The sequence below is a fragment of the Ursus americanus genome, chromosome 16 (genome assembly GCF_024610735.1).
Source record: "Ursus americanus isolate L20-20 chromosome 16, mUrsAme1.1.p, whole genome shotgun sequence".
In the NCBI taxonomy this organism is placed as follows: Eukaryota; Metazoa; Chordata; class Mammalia; order Carnivora; family Ursidae; genus Ursus; species Ursus americanus.
Window position 1 is genome coordinate 59686153 of NC_142142.1, and position 20277 is coordinate 59706429.

General features: G+C 37.9%; 1 protein-coding gene and 1 pseudogene across 1 annotated transcript in view; one reads left to right on the forward strand and one right to left on the reverse strand.

The window, feature by feature from the left end:
* Positions 1–20277, forward strand: part of GUCY1A2 (guanylate cyclase 1 soluble subunit alpha 2) — a 318781-nt gene that overhangs the window by 143029 nt on the left and 155475 nt on the right. The gene's annotated exons all lie outside the window — the stretch shown is intronic.
* Positions 19678–19953, reverse strand: LOC148108827 (protein dpy-30 homolog pseudogene; annotated as a pseudogene).

Sequence of the window (20277 nt, forward strand, 5' to 3'; positions counted from 1 at the left end):
ACAAGAGGATGTAGAAAAACCTAATAATTCAACAAAAGTCACATCTTTTTCCCAATTACACGTTTTAAAACCTGTGGCCAAACTAGTAGCATTATTAGCTGTGCTGTAAGTGTTACTGCCGCGTACCAGAGAATAACTCACTTCCCGCGCCAGCTTTTTCTCTTTGAGCCGCTGTGAAACCTTCACCATCACGTCCTTTCTCTTTCACTCAGCACAGATGTGATCTGTTTTCTTCTCATTAACCTATGGCAAGAAAACAGAAATTCATATACAAAAGCCTTTCAATTGTTGAACAATTCTTAATTGTAACTCAAAATATGCTTATACTAAATGTATTCTATAACATGACTCACAGTTTGTTACAAATAGTTTCTCAGTTGATCCTATTTAGAAAAATATTGTATTACAGGATTTTAAAGATTTTATTTATTTGAGAGATTGGGGGTGAGCAGGGGGAGAAAGAGGGAGGGGGAGAAAATCTCAAGGAGACTCCACCCTGAGTGCAGAGCTGACCTGGGGCTTGATCTCAGGGCCTGAGCCCATGACATGAGTGTAGCCAAGAGGGAGTTGATCGCTCACACCCCTGAGCCATGCAGGTGCCCATGCGTGACAGCATTTCAAAGCGGGAGATGCTGAAGCAGCATTTTAAACTGGTCTTGCCTGTTTGCTACGAGGTTCGTTCTCTTCTTCCCAGTTTGAAGACAATCCATATGGTTAGCAAAGACTTAATAAATAAAATAGGAGCGAAATAGGAATATTTTCCTTTTTTTCTTTCATCGTTTAGCATTATATATTTGTTCACGTATACAGTACTTACTCAGGCATTCTGACAGTTACTGACGATATAGTGGTGGGTTAAAAATACCAGGGGTGGGTTAAAAATTCCCAAAGTTTAAGTCTTTATAGGTAATGAGTCAATCACTTTCAGTGCTGAGCTTGACTATTATCTTTGGAGAGCAGAATTAACATACTTACATAATAAGTTATATAAGTTTTCAATGTGCAGAACTGTGCTGTCTATATGGTAACTACTAGCCACATGGGGCGATTTTAACGTTAAATGAATTAAAAAAAAAGTAAAATTAATTCAGCTCCTCAGGTACTCAAACCACATTTCAAATGCTCAGTAGCCGCATGTGGCTAGAGGCTATTATCCTGGACAGCACTGATTACCATAGACTTGATAAAACATAGTGAACTTGTAACCGGATGCAATACCTAAATTTGTTTTAGTGGACACCACAGATGAATTTTACTTGAAATTAAACTCTCTTATGTACTCAAGTTACTCTCAGTTGCACTGTTTGTACTCAGTGCTCCGCTTTGTTCGTTTTTTGACACTGAACAGTCTTACAGTTTTGATAACAGAAATTGGATTTCAGATTTTTTTAAAAAAGAACTATTTCAAATATATAATCTTTGTAAATAGCAGTAGCTATCCAGATACCGAATCAGAAGGGATGCACATATAAAAGCATTTATTTTAATGTAATCTTTCTTGAATAACAATATTAATAAAATAAAATGATTGCAACATAGGAGCTGTGTTAGAAAACTCTTGTTGAGAAATTCTTCCTTAGCAAACCTCACAGACCCAGACTTTGTAAATAACAGGGGATGTTCCTGAGGCAATATTGGAATTGTAGGATTAAAAAAAAATTATTTTTAAAATGTAAAAGAAAATTTTCCTTTAATTCCCTAGATCTTCATGGAATCTGATACTTCTCAATGAGCTTTACATCCCTTAATTAAATACTTATAAGTATAAAGATGTTCTAAAAGCCACCTGCCAACACTGTGCAGTGCTCACCAAGAATTTCAAGGATTGTTTCTATGATCATCACATTGTCTTTCAACATCGCTGTATTTCTGGGGACCTCTGCTTGTTCTTAAGCAGTGTTTATGATCCAAACTGCATTGCTTGTAAGGTTACATATGTGAGGTATAGTTTTCCTTAATTATAAATCATTCACTTTGATCAGTACGAATCACTTTACCTACTCAGTTTTGCCTTCTCCAAATACAGGCATGTCTTTGTAGCTCCCAGTTTTTATTTTTAGTTTTTTTTAAAGATTTATTTATTTATTTATTTATCTATCTATCTATCTATCTATCTATGAGAGAGAGAGAGAGAGAGAGGGGTGGTGAGGGGCAGAGGGAGAAGGAGAAAATTAATTTGCTCTGGGTATCTGTAACCAGACCAGGGAAAAGATTTTTATGGGGTGAGGGAGTGATGGTGAGGGAAGGCAATTCTTACATAGATTCAGGAATAAATTGGGAATTCATGTTACTCTGTATTCAGACTAGCTAATAAATAATCCTGTATTTATCAGCACTGGGCTACCACAAGATGGGCAGTAAAAACACGTTAATCCCCTCTCATTCTTCTCCTTTCTCTTGTGTTCTAAATGCTTCAAAAATTAGAAAAGGTATTCTTCAGATATGGTGGTTAAACCAATGCATGGATTTCTTGGTCTTTGGTATAAAATCAGCTGTATTTATAGTGCTCTGCATTAAAATTACATTTGGTCTAGCTCTGTTTTGGAACTTTTAGCTTATTCTGAGTAATCTAACTCAAATTTCGCTTGTAAAGTGTTACAGTGGCCCTTAACATTCATACTGGGACTTTGAACTGGGATTTAATTTGTTCCATTTTATGTTAAATGTGGTATAAGATGCTGGTTAGGAATTTTGAATCTTCAATGACACAATACTAAAAATTAGCCAGTCTGAGTAAATTTTGCCTCTAGAGTATTCTGTACACTCTGAGAAATTGAAATGACTCCTCCATTGATCTCTTCTAGAAAGTGATGATGTTTCAGTGCATACTCGGCTTTCTCCTCCTACCTGGGGAGCTTCTATGGCTCATGGTTCATGTTCCTGCCAGATGCGTGTATCTGTCTCCCCGATTGTGCAGTGTCTTCACACTGGAGGATAGTAGAAAATAAGACTGAGGTTGTGACTGCAGGCTGCTGAATATCTTTGTGTCTCTTTTATTTCCCTCTATCATTTTTTTTTTAAGAAGGCTCCACGCCTAGCATGGAACACAAGGTGGGGTTTGATCTCACAACCCTGAGATCAGGAGTTGGCTGCTCAACCGACTGAGCCACCCAGGTCCCCTCCCTGTGTAGTGTTTACCCCATACCATCCTTTGGATGATGTTTCATTTTTATAGGAAGCCAACTTTAGTAAACATCGAAAACTGCCTCCTTCTGCAAACTGTCAGATGTTTTAGCTTCCTAAAGGAGTGAGCCCAGTAGCACTTTCTTTTTAATTAATTAATTAACCAGTTCATTCATTTGGGGGAATTCAAGTTAGGTGTGGAAGGGCATAGGGCATCGTTGAAAGAACTACTGGTGAACATTTGAATGTAAGAGAAGAGGGTATTTAGGGTTTGTGAGAAATTTAGTGGACAGATACGATCTCGGCTGTCTTTTACAATAAATTTCACATATTGAAAAAGGTTTTACTACTATCAGCTAGTAGCAACATAATTGATTGCTGGAGGTTGTTACGGCAAGGTAAGATTCTTGTTATCTGCCTTTCAGAAAAGACTCCTGTGTAATTCTGAGGAGCAGTGGATAGCTGCTTGAAACCCTGGAAGTACACAGTCCTAGTGCTGTGCATTTTAATGCCCTGGTTCTCTCTTCACCGTACGAATTACAAAGACCAGGAGCTGGATGGATGCTCAGGCCTTAGCAAATAGAGAGGTTTCATACTTTGCACAGGCCCATTAAAAGGTACAGACGGGCTAGCTCCAGGTAGCAGGACCAACTCGCAGAGTGACTGGAAATCGGTCATTTTCACTGGCTCATCCACATTCTCTGTCTCGCATCTGGCGGGGATGGAAAATTTCATTCCTGGTCCAAATCCTTTTTTTTTTTTTTTAATAATTTTTTTTTATTATATTAGTCACCATACAGTACATCCCTGGTTTTTGATGTAAAGTTCGATGATTCATTAGATGCGTATAACACCCAATGCACCATGCAATACGTGCCCTCCTTAATACCCATCTCCGGCCTATCCCATTCTCCCACTCCCCTCCCCTCTGAAGCCCTCAGTTTGTTTCTCAGAGTCCATAGTCTCTCATGCTTCATTCCCCCTTCTGATCACCCCCCTTTCTTTATCCCTTTCTTCTCCTACTGATCTTCCTAGTTCTTATGTTCCATAGATGAGAGAAACCATATGACAATTGTCTTTCTCTGCTTGACTTATTTCACTTAGCATTATCTCCTCTAGGGCCTTCCATGTTGCAGCAAATGTTGAGAAATTGTTCTTTTTGATGGTTGAGTAATATTCCATTGTATATATGGACCACATCTTCTTAATCCAGTCATCTGTTGAAGGGCATCTCAGCTCCTTCCATGATTTAGCTATTGTGGACAATGCTGCTATGAACCTTGGGGTGCATATGGCCTTCTCTTCACTACGTCTGAATCTTTGGGGTAAATACCCAGTATTGCAATGGCTGGGTCATAGGGTAGCTCAATGTTTAACTTTTTAAGGGACCTCCACACGGTTTTCCAGAGTGGCCGTACCAACTTGCATTCCCACCGACAATGTAGGAGGGATCCCCTTTCTCCACATCCTCTCCAGCAATTGTTGTTTCTTGCCTTGACAGTTTTTGCCATTCTACCTGGTGTAAGGTGGTATCTTAGTGTGGTTTTGATTTGAATTTCCCTGATGGCTAATGATTTTGAACATTTTTTCATGTGTCTGTTAGCCATTTGTATGTCTTCATTGGAAAAGTGTCTGTTCATATCTTCTGCCCATTTTATGATTTGTTTATTTGTTTTTCTTGTATTGAGTTTGAGAAGTTCTTTGTAGGTCTTGGATACAGTCTTTTATCTGTAGTGTCATTTGCAAATATATTCTCCCATTCCGTGGGCTGCCTCTTAGTTTTTTTGACTGTTTCTTTGGCTGTGCAGAAGCTTTTTATCTTGATGAAGTCCCACAAGTTCATTTTATCTTTTGTTTCTCTTGCCTTTGGAGATGTGTCACGAAAAAGGTTGCTGTGGCCTTTTTAATTCACTGAAATCTGTCTTAAAACAGTGACAGTGATGTTCTCTGAAACCATTAACTGACAAGTATGCTTCCTTAGGGATTTTTTGTGATGAAACTTTGTCTGATAGAAGCACCCTTTCTCCCCTTACTCCCTCTAGGATTCTAGAGCTCAAAGTTGTATTAGAGATCATCCAGTTCCACTTTTTAAATTTGAGGCAATGAAGGCCCAGATAGGTTGAACAGGGCCAGGGCTAGAACTAGACCTTAAATTTTTCTGATCCACATCTTTTAGCAGCATACATGTTACCTCCTTACAACATCAGCAAATGCTGGCGGCCTGAGCGCCTCCCGCAGGTAAGATGCTAGAATCCGCGGAAACGAATGAAACAAAGGCTGTTTGCTCAAGTAGTTCACGGTCTACCAGGGGTGATAAGTCACATATATATTGATCATTGCCTTTGTTTTGTTTTGTTTTTAATCCCAGGTAAGCAGGATTTAAGTCTAGGGTCATCTTTACTTCCCTCGGCTTTTGTCTTATTACATATCTCTTTATGGCAAGCCTACCCTGGGGGCTCAGGCACAGAGAGCGGGTGGGCAGAGTGGGCAGCCCCCACGTGCACCTCAGCCCTTGGTCAGACATGACTCATAAATGCCCCAAAGCCGAAGAACCCCTCCCCCACCTGAGTTTCAAAAGAAGTCTTCCCTAGGAGTCAAAATAAAAGGGAGCTCCTGTGCAAGCATAGAAAAAAGAAGCTTTTGCACTGACCAGGTTCCTCATCCTCATGCATCTGAACGTGCAGCCAGAGGTGTCTGATGGTTTACGGAGCCGCTCTGAACCTCCCGTAAGTCCAAACCCTCTGAAAGGAACCAGAGAGCTTCCTACTCCAGTCCCGTCCTCATCCCACATTGTGCTCAAGGAAAGGACTGGACCAGAATTTCTAGTCGCTGTGGCAAAACTGTGTAACAGAGCATTAACTTTCTAAGGGAGAAAGCGATTACCGTCTTCGTCTGGGCATCCCCTAGATGCAGAGGAAGTCTTAGCTATTTCTTCCCTCCCTCAGGGAAGTACCGGTTCCTCTGGTTTTCACCAGAGGCCAACTCTTCACAAAGAGCTGCTTGAAGTTCAAGAGCTGTCCCGGGAAGTGTGAGCAGCCTCTGGCTGGGGTAGTGAGGGTGCTAACACCACCACCAGCTGCCATACCCTGTAATCTCCTTGCTGGCACTGGAAACTAATCCATTGTCTGTATTTTCTGTATCTTCCTTAATCCTCACCACAATTACATAAAAGTGCTTCTATTATATCTGTTTTACAAATGAGGGGTAAGTGACATTTTCTGAGGTTAGTAAGTAATAGGTCTTTGGTTCAAACAAGTATCTTCCCCGACTTCCAAGCCCATCTGCATCTCCTCCTTCCACTCTCGCCTTCTCTGTCTGCTGATGGCATGGGTGGGACAAGTCCTCTCCTTGTGTGTCGCTCGCGTGGTGCCCTTGAGGACATCTGTGTGCACTGTTGAAACCGCTTGCTTCCTTTGAGGAGGAAGAAAGAGGCCAACTACATAATTTCTCAATTTTAGCTAATTGTGTCTTTAAGCACAAATTTTTCTTCAGTGCTCAGTGAGGAGGAAACACAAATAAGATACTTAACAATTGCTTTTAGAAATTTTCCTCTTTTCAATATTTATCAGAGATGGATTTTATAGAAAATTCGGTATAAGAAAATGCTTTTCTGTACATACAAGGGGTGACTTTTACTATATGCAAATTATACTTCGATTTTTAAAAGTAGAGTACAAGCTAATTTTAGATAATGACAAGCATTGTTAAGAGAATAAAATGGGGAAATGAGATGGAGGAAAGAAAACTTAAAAAAAAAACCAACTTGGGAGATTTCCCTATATTTGTTTTTGAGCATTTCATTTTTTAATAGCTTCTTGGTTCAAGGGAAAAAATCGCAATTATCATATTTTAAGCTTCAGTACACAGTATATAAAAGGAAATCCCAATTTTAAATGCTCTTCTTTCCCACACATCTCTGCCTTCAGAATTAGTGAGGTATTATCCTAGAAACATGCTTACAACTTGCTAATGATCGCTATTAACGATGATGCACGGACTATATAGCCCAAATTTGTATCCGAAGTTTGGTGCTTTGGGGGAGGGGAATTATTTCAGGACTGAAAATTGAGCGAGATAGAGCTGACAAATGGAAGTTAATGGGTAAGCAAAACGTCCCACCAACAAAAAGAAACCCATCCACAACAGTAAGGGGGAAAAAAGAAACCATTCATTTTTGAGTGAATACAACAGAGTATGGGCATCTGGGTAGCCCACAAAAACCAGGAAGTCAGGATGACATTTTCTACAAATCAGCGAAGTAGAAGAAAATACAATAAAATTTCTCTTATTTTTTCTGTTATGTCTCAAGATAGGCTCCTAGATAAACTCTGGAGGTAATTTTACCTTCCAGCGGGGATTGAGGCCAGCAACCTTGGCAACACGTTTGCACTGTAGAATTAGGGGCTGGGTTTATCTAACCCCTGGAGGGATCCATTTTCATTCTAGTAGATTAGAGCAAGGACTCAAGTACCCTTTGTTTTCAAGGAGACCTTTTCTGGAGAGGGAGAGAAGGCAGCTCCCTCCTTTCCCTGAGTTACCAAAGACAATTCTTTGTTTTCCTTCTGCTTGTCCCCTTCTCTCGAGCCTCGATCTTCCCCTACTCCTCTCCCTTCTTCTTCCTCCTCTCCAACCTCTCCCCCTCCTCTCCAGCCTGTCCCTCCTCCTCTCCAACCTCTCCCCCTCCTCTCCAGCCTTTCCCTCCTCCTCTCCAGCCTGTCCCTCCTCCTCTCTATCCTCTCCCTTCCCCTTCTCTCAGCTCTTCCTCCTCCTCTCCACCCTCTCCCCCTCCTCTCCAGCCTATCCCTCCTCTTCTCCTTTGTCTTTCTCCTCTTCTCTCTCTTTTCTTCCTCTTTACTCTCCTTCTTAAGTTTGTCTTGACAGGAGGAGTGATGGAGCTTTTCTTTTCTGGTCTGTGACCCATCCCTTGGACTAGAGTCAAACTGAAATGAGGGTTGGCATGGATACTTTTTATTTGAGCTCTTCATGATGGCATTATACATCCAGTGGCAGCTAGACAATGCACTTAATATTTGTGGGTTAATTCAACCATTAGAATGATAGGCAAAAGCATAGACATTAACACTTTCAATGGAGCTGCGGTGTCTGACAGCCTCAAGTTTTCTGAATTCAGCTAAGTATGAGAAAAGGCGAATTGCTCTGAGAAGCCAAAATATAGGCCATGAAGTGCATGGCTCCCACATACTTGATTAGAGCCCATTAAGCTTTCACTCAGTCTCTTTGTACATAGTTTAACATGTTTGGTCATCTGGTTACTTAATCCTCAGTAGATTAGATAAAATATGTTGAAAATGCCCTATAGTGGGGGCGGGACTGTTTCTAATAACAAGACTGACTGTGGAAAGGCTGATGTCAGTGCAGCTAAAAGGAAAAACCTATAATCTGGAAGACAGGAACCCTAATGGTAGGGACATTAAAATATGTTATTTCCTGTAGACATAATATATAAAGTGCTGGGTAAATACTTGATACTTAATTTATGTTCTTTATCTCTTTCCTCTGAAAACATTATTGTATGACATTTCAGCCCCAAAATCAGGGCTCGTAATATTGCCCTGAGTTTTGAGAGAAGTTTTATGATGAGGGTACCCTATACAAAATAGCAGAGCAGTATATGGGTATATAATAAGGTCATTTTAACCTGAAATGTTAACATGGAAACATATTTTGGTATTTAAAAATAGGAACTTCAGTAATTCATAAAATTCAGACATGTTGAACAGTAATAACAGCTGCTTTTATTAAAAGCTATATTGGGCGCTTTACATGGATTAACACATTTATTTATCCTATTTATTCTGAATCAGATGAAAGTCTTCTTTTCCCATCAGAGCTAGATTATATCATTCTCTACCTTATATTATTATTAACGACTAATTGCTGAATTTTTTGATCACACCTTTTGCATGATGGAGGCTTAGTAAATTTTATGGGCTTAATAATTAATTAAATCCACTGTAAAATATCACTGGCACTCTGTCCTTTCTCGTAATTTATTTCTTAACAGCCTAGGGATAATATATGTATGAGATTTAGCAGAACAAATACATAAATTAGACATGGATGGCTAGCTCAAGTTAAGTATGAGACAATATTTATTAGCTTTTGTTGGTCATAAATTACTATTTTTTTAGGGTAGTTTAAATATTCATACAAAAAAAAAATAGGCCCTAAAACAAGACTTAATTCAGATTTAAAGCTGTCAATTCAGAACAACTTCGGTCACAATTAGGTGTCTGATAATCTAGTTTTAGATGTTCGCACATTTACAATTACTGCCATCTTACCTTTCATTTAATCTGAAATTGTTAATTTTACATAATGTCAGTAACAGGTTAAATTATTGTAACAATAATCTACAGTCCCTAAATTCTATGACAAAGGAGTCCAGAGCTAATGTTAATATAGACTTTTTAGGGGCGCCTGGGTAGCGCAGTCATTAGGCGTCTGCCTTCGGCTCAGGGCGTGATCCCGGCGTTCTGGGATCGAGCCCCACATCAGGCTCCTCCACTGGGAGCCTGCTTCTTCCTCTCCCACTCCCCCTGCTTGTGTTCCCTCTCGCCAGCTATCTCTCTGTCACATAAATAAATAAAAAATCTTAAAAAAAAATAATATAGACTTTTTAGATTCACAACCTACTTATGCTTATATGTGGTCAAGTACTCCTCAACTGTTGACTGGCTGTCGTTCCAGTAGATTTTAAGTCCGCTATTTGCAGTTTACATAGCAATTATCCACTCAGATGACGTGCTAACTTACTAGGTTCCAGGCTACTTTACAAAACCTATTATCTAAATAAGGGAATGTGCACATCTAAAATTGTGACCTCAAGAAGTGGGGGCAAGGAGTGGTGTGATACTTTGCTAGCTATTTTTAGATCTACGATTAGACCAACTTTGATACCAGTGAAGCTTGTCAGGAGTGGTTTCACCTTTCTGTACTTCATCTTTATCCATGTTCTAAATCCTAGCGCTTCTCGTCTTCAGCTTTTAGGTGGCCAGTCATCATAGAAGTTTAGAACTCTGATTCTGAGTTCACAGTGACCTAGGTTTAAATTCTAACTCTACCTCTTAGTGATGTGTCCTTAGACAAGTTTCTTCCTCCCTCCCTTCCTTTCCTTCCTTCCTTCAAGACATTTATTTATTTATTTATTTAGAGAGTGAGAGAGTGAGTGGGGGAAATGGTGGAGGGAGAGGAGAGAGAAAGGATCTCAAGTAGACTCTGCACTGAGTGCAGAGCCCAACACAGGGCTGGATCTCACGACCCGGACATCATGCCTGAGCCAAAATCAAGAGTCAGATGCTTAACCAACTGAGCCACCCAGGTGCCCCTTTAGACGAGTTTCTTAATCTCTCTGTGTCAGTTTTCTCTTCTATAACACAAAGATAGTTATCGTACCTATTTCGTAAGGTTGTCAAGAGGATTAAATGGAATACTTACTTGGAACTGTGCCTAGCACATACTAAGTATGTGATAATTGTTACCATTATGGTGCCCTAAGTCCCTTACTGTGCTATCCTGCCAAATCTTTTCAACTTTACAAATTGCTTCTCATTCTAAATGATCTTAATCTACCTTTTGTTTCCTGCCAAATAAAATTATTCATTCTTTCAATGTAATGGATAGAGTTCAGGTAGAACTTAGAAGGAAAGCAATTTAATTATATTAATTTTTTCTAAGCTGTGAGTCACTCAGAGCCATAGCCCTTCAAGAATTATTTGGTTTTAAGAAGAGATTTCTGATTTCCTTCAATATAATTAATTGTTGAAGATGCAGGCAAGGAAATAAATCAAAAGAAAGGCTGAAGACAACAGAGGGAAAAGGTAGTTCTGTGGCACCTTGCCATCCAGACCGATTGGCACGGCTCAGAGCCTTAGCTCATGGTCACCAATCAGAAGTTTCACCTTTTTGTCATAGTTTTTTTCTTTCTTCCTCTTCTTAAAACATACATTCTTCAAAAACTAGGACTTCTGTGGCAGAGGCAGTGAGGTCTACAACGAAGGGAAGGGTTGGGAGGGCGGGATGTGAGCAGCGTTGGCGTCTGGTTTTATGTAGTCACGGGTAAGTAGGGGACGGACTTTATTCTCAAGGTTAGAGAAATAAACACATTAATTCACTTCATGCTGGGTTTGGACATGCAAGTAGATATGTAGCAGCTCCTTGGGTAATCCTCTAGGTAGGAAATAGTCCATTTTAGGAAAAAACACCAGTTATTTGGAGATCGGCTTTGTTTTCTAAACAGTGAAAAACATGATGGGGATTAGTCTTCACTTGAGAGTTTAAGTGAAAAACAAATGTCCAGGTAATGGCTGATTTTTTCATAAAGACAATTTTATTGATGAGTGGAACTTGGCACAGCTCTGACTTCCACTTTTGTCAGTAACAGGTCTGGGAGAATGAGTACTGGGAACAAAAGAAGTCAGGTAGTACGTTGCCACAGGCACTCATTTCAGGACAGAGCACACTGTGGTTGCCATATTTGCCCCAGGGACGAAGGTGAAGGTACCAGGCTTGGTTTTCAGATGCTTCATGAAAATTCCAACTGTCTGCAGATAGAATTTTCTGTAGTAGAGCCAAGAAGTCCTGAACGGAATGGGGTCTGGTGGAATAGCACTTTCTGGTTACAGAAACTTCATACACCTATTGTTTTGCTTAATCTTCAAAAATAATCCTTGAATAGATAGAATGGATAGTTTTACCTCTAAATTACAAACATAGAACATAAGATTGCCAAAAGTCAGTTTCTCAACAGCAGAATCAAGGAAAAAAACACAGGTCCTCTCTATTCTCTGTGGAGCTTTCTATTACCATATTATTTTTATATAAAGCCAATGAAACAAAGCAATGCCTAGACTACACTGGTGAATTCTACTAAACATTCAAAGAAGAGCTAATACCAACACTTATACCCCCTTTTGAAAAATAGGAGGGAAAACTGAAATATTTTATGAGGTCAGTATTATTACCTTGATACCAAAATCAGACCAACATCTCAAGAAACTAAAAGTTTTGGCACAGATTAATATCCCTTACGAATGTAGATACAAAGTCCTTAGCAAAATACTAGTAAACTGAATGTGGCAACATTTAAAAATCATAATACACCATGACCAAGTAAAATTCATCTCAGGAATGTGGGGTTTGTTTAACATCTGAAAATCTATTAGTATAATATACCTAAGTAGTGGAATAAAAGACAAAAGCCTCACAAACATCTTTATAAATGCAGAGAAGGCATTTGGCAAACCATCGTCCTTCCGTGATAGTGATCTTGAGTAAGCTGGCAATAACAAGGCCGATTTCTCAACCTGCTGAGGGAATCTGGCAAAGTGCTCAGCTAGCATCATAACTAATGGTGAAAGAGTGCCTGCCTTCCCCCTAATTTCAGAAACAACACAAATGTATCTGCTTTTACTTTAATTCAACATTGCATGGCAAATTCTTACTAGGGCAATTATCTAAGAAAAAGTTATAGTAGACATTCAAATTGGAAAAGAAAAAAAAGTATAATCTCTATTCTTAGACGGTATGATCTTTTTTATAGAAAAACCCTAAGGAATCCACACACATACAAAAATTACAACTAACAAACAACTTTATCAAGGTTGCAAGGTAGAAAATCACTATACAAAAATCAATTGCATTCCTATAGATGACATGTGAACAATCCAAAAATGAAATAAGGAAGAGAATTCCCCTTATAAGAGCCTCGGAATAAATAAAATACTTAGGAAAAAGTATAACCAAAGAGGTGGAAGACTTGCACACAGAAAACTACAAAGCATTATTGAAAGAAATTAAAGACCTAGATAATGAAAAGGTGTCTATGTTAATGGATTACAAAAGTTAATATTGTTCAGATGGGAATAGTACGAAAGTGGTCTAAAAAATCCGTGTCATTATAACTCCAGCTGCTTTTGGGGAAGACCATGACAAGCTGATGCTGAAATTCATGAAATGCAAGGGACCTCTTGAAATGTGAAGGGCTCACATCTTGTGATTTAAAACTTATTACAAAGCCACAATAATCAAGACAGTATGGTTCTGTCATAAGAATGGAGATCAGTGGAATAAAACTGAGAGTCTAGAAAGAACCCTTACATTGATGGTGAATTGATTTTTGACAAAGGTGCTAAGATAACAGGGAAAGAATAGTCTTTTTCAATATTAGAAACAGCTGGACATGTGCATTGCAAAAGAATGAATTTGAACCCCCATCTCACACCATATAAACAAATGAATTCAAAATGGGTCTTAGAACTAAATGTAAGAGCTAAAGCAATAAAATGCTTCAATGATGTATTTCACACAAATGTAATCATTTGTGTGAAATATCCAGAAGAGGTAAAAGTACAAGAAGTAAACTAGTAGTTGTTTAGGGTGCAGGAGGAGGGAGAGAGGGATAGGGATTGACTGCTGCTGAGTTCAAAGTTTTTTAAGGGGGTGATGAAATGTTCTAAAATTGGTTTGTGGTGATAATTGTCCAACTCTGTGAATTCCACTATAAAATCCACTGAATTATACACTTTAAAGGGGAGAATTTTTTGATGTGTGGATAATATCTCAATGAAACAGTTAAAAATGAAGATAACGAAATCTCCTCACCTCTGTATCACGTACTTTCGGCTGTGAGTTTTTCCCTAACTTTTCTCCAATATTATGCCTGGTTGAGATGATTACTAGTTCTGCTTTTACTGAAATTATCAGGTAGATTTGGCTACATCAGGCATTTCTCAAAAGAGAGTCCTAAATGGGAGGTGCCTTGTCTTGGGAACAGTATACAGTTATTCTAAAAATTGCTGCAGACATTTGATCAAAGATTTAATTTTGGAGCTGGGAGGAAGGATGATTTACATTTTGTGGCACATGTTTTTCTACTTTATTTCTTAAAATACGGCCAAATAAATTGACCGTAATAGCTGTTTACTAACTTGCAAATACAATAGCTAAATTCATGAGCCACACTTTTGCTATGTCTTCAGAACCTCTGTGCCCTTTTGTCTCCAGAATTTGTCAGTTAGCGTATGTGGGCTTGTATAGACTTAAATATGCGTACATATATTTACATATCTTATATATAGTATGTATTTTGTGTGTGTGTGTGTGTATCCCTAGAATATATCCATATCCTATATATCCAACTACATTTTAAAATTGTAAGTCTGTAGAAAACAGAACTTTCTCAGTTTCTTGAAGACCTAACAGTTCTCTCTCTGAGCTAACCAGTAAGGTTTCAGTTGGATAGTCGATATGCCAGTCTCCACACCAGGGAAGAGGAGTTGAGTATTAATCCCTGTGAGTGGTCTTTTTGGTAATTCAGGAAATTATAGGCTGGACGAAGAATAAGGATGCCCTCTACCCTCTTACAAGGCTCATCATTTAGTGGCAGCTTTTTTATCTGGAAAATGGTAACTCTTTGTAAAATACATTTGGCCTAGAAGACTTTGACTCCTCAAATTCTAAATAAGGTTCAAAATATAAGTTTTCCTCCCAGATATTTTTCAAAGTGAAAAACAAATGCAGATAGTACTTCCTGTTGGTTAAGTTCCGACACATAAGTAAGGTGGTGTGCATTTCAATAAAGGACCAGACATTCACGTAGCCATCTTTCAGAGCAGGTCCTTGGCAGGCAACACACTTTTTTCACTAATGGTGATGCTAGAAAAGAATTTTTGAGTTTTCCTCTTGAAATTTCTATCAAAGCCAGTGTACAGATTACATGAGTAAGCCCTCTTAATACTGTTTAATCATATCTGGTTTGTACCCAAAATTACATTACTCAAGTCAGTCAACTACTTTATTCTAGGCTTTGTTCAGAATCACTTTAGAGCGCTTCCAAAATGATATCCACTCTCAAAGAAGGACGACATGCTACCAATAACCGTTTTTTAAAATGGGTTTTGAGCTCTGCCCTATAGCAAATGGGTCTCTTGGCTCACTGCCAACCACACGTTGTACTCAGTTCAGTGTTGCTTGAATGACTGACTGAATATCATGTTTATGTTACTTTGTATTACTTTGAGGAGAATAATACTCCTTTAACAATATCTTTATATGCTTCTCCAAAGTAAATTATTTCACATTCATAGTGTGCATGTACTGATTCTTTGCTAGCTGTTTGAACTCTTGTTTTTTTTTCCTACTCATGAAATGGCTCTCTACCTTTTTATATTGGCATATGTTCTATTCATTTACCTCCTTCTGCGTCATCATGAGAACAAAACCAAAGTAATGACTGAAAGAATGCTTGTTGCATAGTTCTCACCAGCCTTCTGCGCCTTCCCTGTCTGACTTGTAGAGCTGATGCCTTCAGCTCATTTCTAAATGTCTGCATGGCGAACATCATCGGGGCTACAGATTTGAATGCACTTAAGTAGTTCAAGTAGTCAGCATCTGTATCCTTCCCTATTCTGTTGTGGTTTCCTGCAATCTTAACAGCAGTAGCTGCGGTTCTGGTAATTAGAGCTGACCTTCACAGAGACAGAGTTAAAAGGTATTGCTGAAAGTCTGTAATTTTCTACAGTCATTTATCATGTTCCTCCTCCCCATTTAATAAATCGGTGGCCTTTCTCATTCTCAAAAAGTGTTTATTTCTTTTAGTGTCTTTCAAAACGTGTTATTTATTGTTTTGTCTAGCCTTTCCTTTAGCCTCTTAGTCTATGAAAAACAGACAAGTTTGCTAAAAAAGGAAGAAAATAAAATGGATTTACACGTCTTTTAAAATCTTCTAGGACTCTTCTTCCACAGGCTCAAACGTTTAATTAACGGGCCATCTTTGCACCAGTGAAATTTACGAAGGGTGTCTGGGAGGAAACTTCTCCTCTTGACCACACCTCCATTGATGGGGCTCCGCTGAAATGATCTGCCCATCCTTGGGATCCCCAGAGCTCTCTTGGTTTTTTTTAAACATTTTGCTTTATTGGAGTTATGTGTGTGCAGTTCTTAGTCATCCTAAATAATAAAAAATTAAGAATGACTATTGATTAAGCATTCCCTTAGAGCCAGTCATTGGTATCATAAGATCCTGTTTAATTCTTACAACTACCTTGTGGTGAAAGTGTTATGATCATTTTATCTTATACATATATATGGTTATAGATATTATATATAGAACATTATGTATATATAAATATATATATTTGTACATTTAAATATATATTTATAAACATGAATTATACACATATATATGTATATAGCATGGTATTGTGGTTTTTAGAAAGATTATTTCTGCCCAGAATGAAAAGTCAAACAAATTATTCTGGGCAAGATAACCTTGGGTCACATTTTTTTTCTCCTAAGGAATTTTTTTCCTGGAATCTAATTCTTTGCAGGGATGTTTGAAACAGCCTGGTTTTGATCTCTTGAAGGGACTTGCTTTTTTTCACTGCTTGAGTGCCTGAAGAATTTTGTGTTTAATCTTGAAGTTTAATGAGCTTTTTCCCTGATACATTGTGTGCCATTTCTGTCTGAAGATTGAATTATCTCCTTATTTCACCAAAAATGTCCTGTGTTATATCTTTGAATAGTTTTATATTTCATTTGTTTCATTCTCTATTTCAGGGAAATACAAAATGATTAGATGCTCAGTAGCTATTAGGCAGTAGAAGAAGCAAAGAGCACAAACAAGTATGACGGATAGAGTTTAAGATAATTACTACTGAAAATGTCAGACTGTCTGGGAAGCCCGCCCAAAACACTTCCCCTGAATACCTCTTAATGTGGGTTAACCATCATAGAATCCTTGCAAAGTACTAATCGAGGACTAATTCCTTTAACTGGTTTTTAAAATTAGTATATAACAGTCATTTAGTGTGAATTTTCTGTGTGCCAAATTCTGAGAATATACTAATACTCTAACTCGAAATCTGAAACTTTTTTCCACCAACCTTTTATTAGAAAGCTTTAAGCTTCTTGAAAACTTAGAAACTAGCAAAATGCAGTTTTGATATCTAGATTTATGGATTGTTAACACTGTACTACTTTTTTATGAGTCATCGTGAGTATTGATTTCACAAAACAATAAATACTTGGTGTCAGAGAAGCAATATCATTTTAACTATATTCATAATTTACATGTAGTTAGTGATTTCGCATGTAATTAGGGTCATTTTTTCCAATCTCTGGTTTACATGCTAGCATTTAAAAAATTTGTTATATATCAAAATAATTCTTTTTTTCTTCTTAAAAATATTAATTTTCTAACCTTATTAAATGTAATTTTTATTTTGCTTCTAATTCCTTTTGAATCCATAGCTAATGGGTATATTAATACTGTGACACTAGGAGTAAAATACATGTTTTAAAATTAATATTATATGGCTGAGTAATATTCCATTGTATTATTTAGCCATAAAAAAGAATGAAATCTTTGCCATTTACAACATGGCTGGAGCCAAGGAGTACGATGCTAAGCAAGATAAGTCACTCAGATGAAGACAGACACCGTATGATTTCACACATGTGGAGCTTAAGAGACAAAACAATGAGCAAAGGGAAAGAGAGAGAGAGAGGCAAACCAAGAAACAGACTCCTAACTATCCAGAACAACCTGATGGTGACCAGAGGGGAGGAGTGTGGGGGGATGGGTTCAGTAGATGATGGGGATTGAGGAGTACACTTGGCGTGACGAGTGCTGGGTGTTGTATGGAAGTGCCGAATCACTGTATTGTACACCTGAAACTAATATTATACTGTATGTTAACTTACCAGAATTTAAGAAGTTAAAAAATACTCTTAAATAGATAATAATAAAATAAAAAAAATAATATTGTAGCTTATTGTATCCTTGAGAACAATATTTTCAAATTAATTGGAGTGATTTATGGCATAATTTGCTAGATGTTTTTTGTTCTTTTTACATGTGTATGAGACCATTTTTTATATTTTCCCGATGTATCCGTTACAGGCTGTGCTCAACACAAGTCACTCCATATGGTGAGATTATATAGGGTCTTTTTATTTATTTTTTCATTTGTTATTTGGTTTATTTAAACTAAAACAAACAAAAAACAACATTCACCCATTTCTTCCACTACTTTGTACACCCTACCTCTTGGGAATACCTGACTGTTCTCTGTATTTATGAGCTTGGTGTTCTTGTTTTAAGATTCCACGTATAAGAAAGATCATATGGTATTTGTCTTTTTCTGACTTTTTACTTAGTATAATGCCTTTGAGGTCCATACATGTTGTCACAAATGGCAGGATTTCCATTGTTAATGGTTGAGTTACACGTATATTCCTATATTTACTCATCATATGTAGCTTGCATTCATCCATTGATGGACACTAGATTGTTTCCCTATCTAAGCATTAGAAATGTGAAACCTGCTGCAGTGAACATGGGGATGCATACATCTTTTTCAGTTAGTGATTTCATTTTCTTCAGATAAATATCCAGAAGCAGAATTACTAGGTAATATGGTAGTTCTATTTTAATTTTTTGAGGCACTCTATACTGTTTTCTGTAGTGATTGTACCAGTTTTCATTTCCACCAGCAGTGCACAAGGGTTCCTTTTTCTCCACATCCTCACCAACACTTGTTGTTTCTTCTATTTTTGATCCTAACCTTTCTAACAGATGTGATATCTCATTGTTTCGATTTCCATTTCCCTGATCACTAGTGATGTTGAGCACCTTTTCACGTACCTATCGGTTATCTGTGTATTTTTGGAAAAATGTCTATTCAGATCTTCTGCCCATTTTTTTAATCAGGTTGTTTTTTTGTTTTGTTTTGCTGTTGAGTTGTATGAGTTCTTCATAAATTTTGAATATTAGCTCCTTATCAGATACATGATTTGCAGTTGTTTTCTACCATTCAGTAGATTGCCTTATCATTTTCTTGATGATTTCTTTTGCTGTGCACAATCTTTTTAGTTTGATATAGTTCCACTTGATTATTTTTGCTTTTGGGGGTATTGCCAGAACAGCATTGCCAAGACCTATGTCAAGGACCTACCTCCCTTTTTTCTTCTTGGAGGTTGATGGTTTCAGGTCTTAAGTTCAAGTCTTTATTTTGAGTTAATTTGTGTGTCTCGCTAAAGTGATGGTCCAGTTTTATTCTTTTGCATATGGCTGTCCAGTTTTCCCAGCACCACTTTTAAAAAGACTGTCCTTTCCACATTGTACATTCTTGGCTCCTTTGTCGTAAATTAATTGACCATGTATGTGTGGGTGTGTTTCTGGGCTCTTTATTTTCTGTTCCATTGATTTATATGTCTGTTTTTATGCCAGTGCCTACTGTTTTAATTATTATAGCTTTTTTTAAAAAGACATTTTACAGGTTGATTTTGAAGGTCATTTAAAAAAAAAAAGTTAAAGACAATCTGAGAAAAAGTTGTACAGAATACACTAAGTAAGTATGGTGATTAAATGAAAATAAGGGAAATATGTTTCTTCTGCAATTCTGGAAATAAGTTCTGTTGTCCCGAAGGTTCTTAAACTTCCCCAAAGGGGAAAACTCATGGTAATGAAAGCTGCCTTTTAATCATGTAAATCTACAGTAGGAACCACATTTTTCGATTCTTACCAATAAGTCAGTTTCGATCTTCAGACTGTGCCTTGTTTTTTAAAAGGTACGATGCTATAAATTCAGTGGGATTTGGTGGTCTTTCTTTTGCAAGCACAGCAGGTCCCTGTAATAAAACAGACATAACTGTCTGATCCAGGTAGGCACAAGTTAGCAAAGACTGGAGATCCACCTTCTGTTTTGATGACCTTTCTGCATTAATCTTCTCATTGTCTACTATCCTCTCAATATTGTCTGTGAGACCATTCTCAGAGTGAGGGTTTTCTGCATCCTGCATCTGTCCCTTCAGATGCTGGCTCCATTGTGTTTGGTAGACACTGCTAGACACAATCCCCGGAACCAGTCTTGGGAAACAAGAAGAACCATGAGAAACCTGGGAGATTTCAACATGAAGATGCCAGGATAGAGTACAGCCCAGCTCCCGACCTTGCCCTTCACCACTACCTGTGCTCAGGAGCACCTGGTACAGAGAGGAGCAAGGTGGGACAGTCTAAGACCAGGCATCCACATCAGGGTCAGAAGCTCCAAGGTAGTCCCAAGAACCTAGAAGAAGTGGGAAAGGAGGGAAGGGAGCTGATTACCTGTGCCCAAGTTTCTTGTTTTCAAA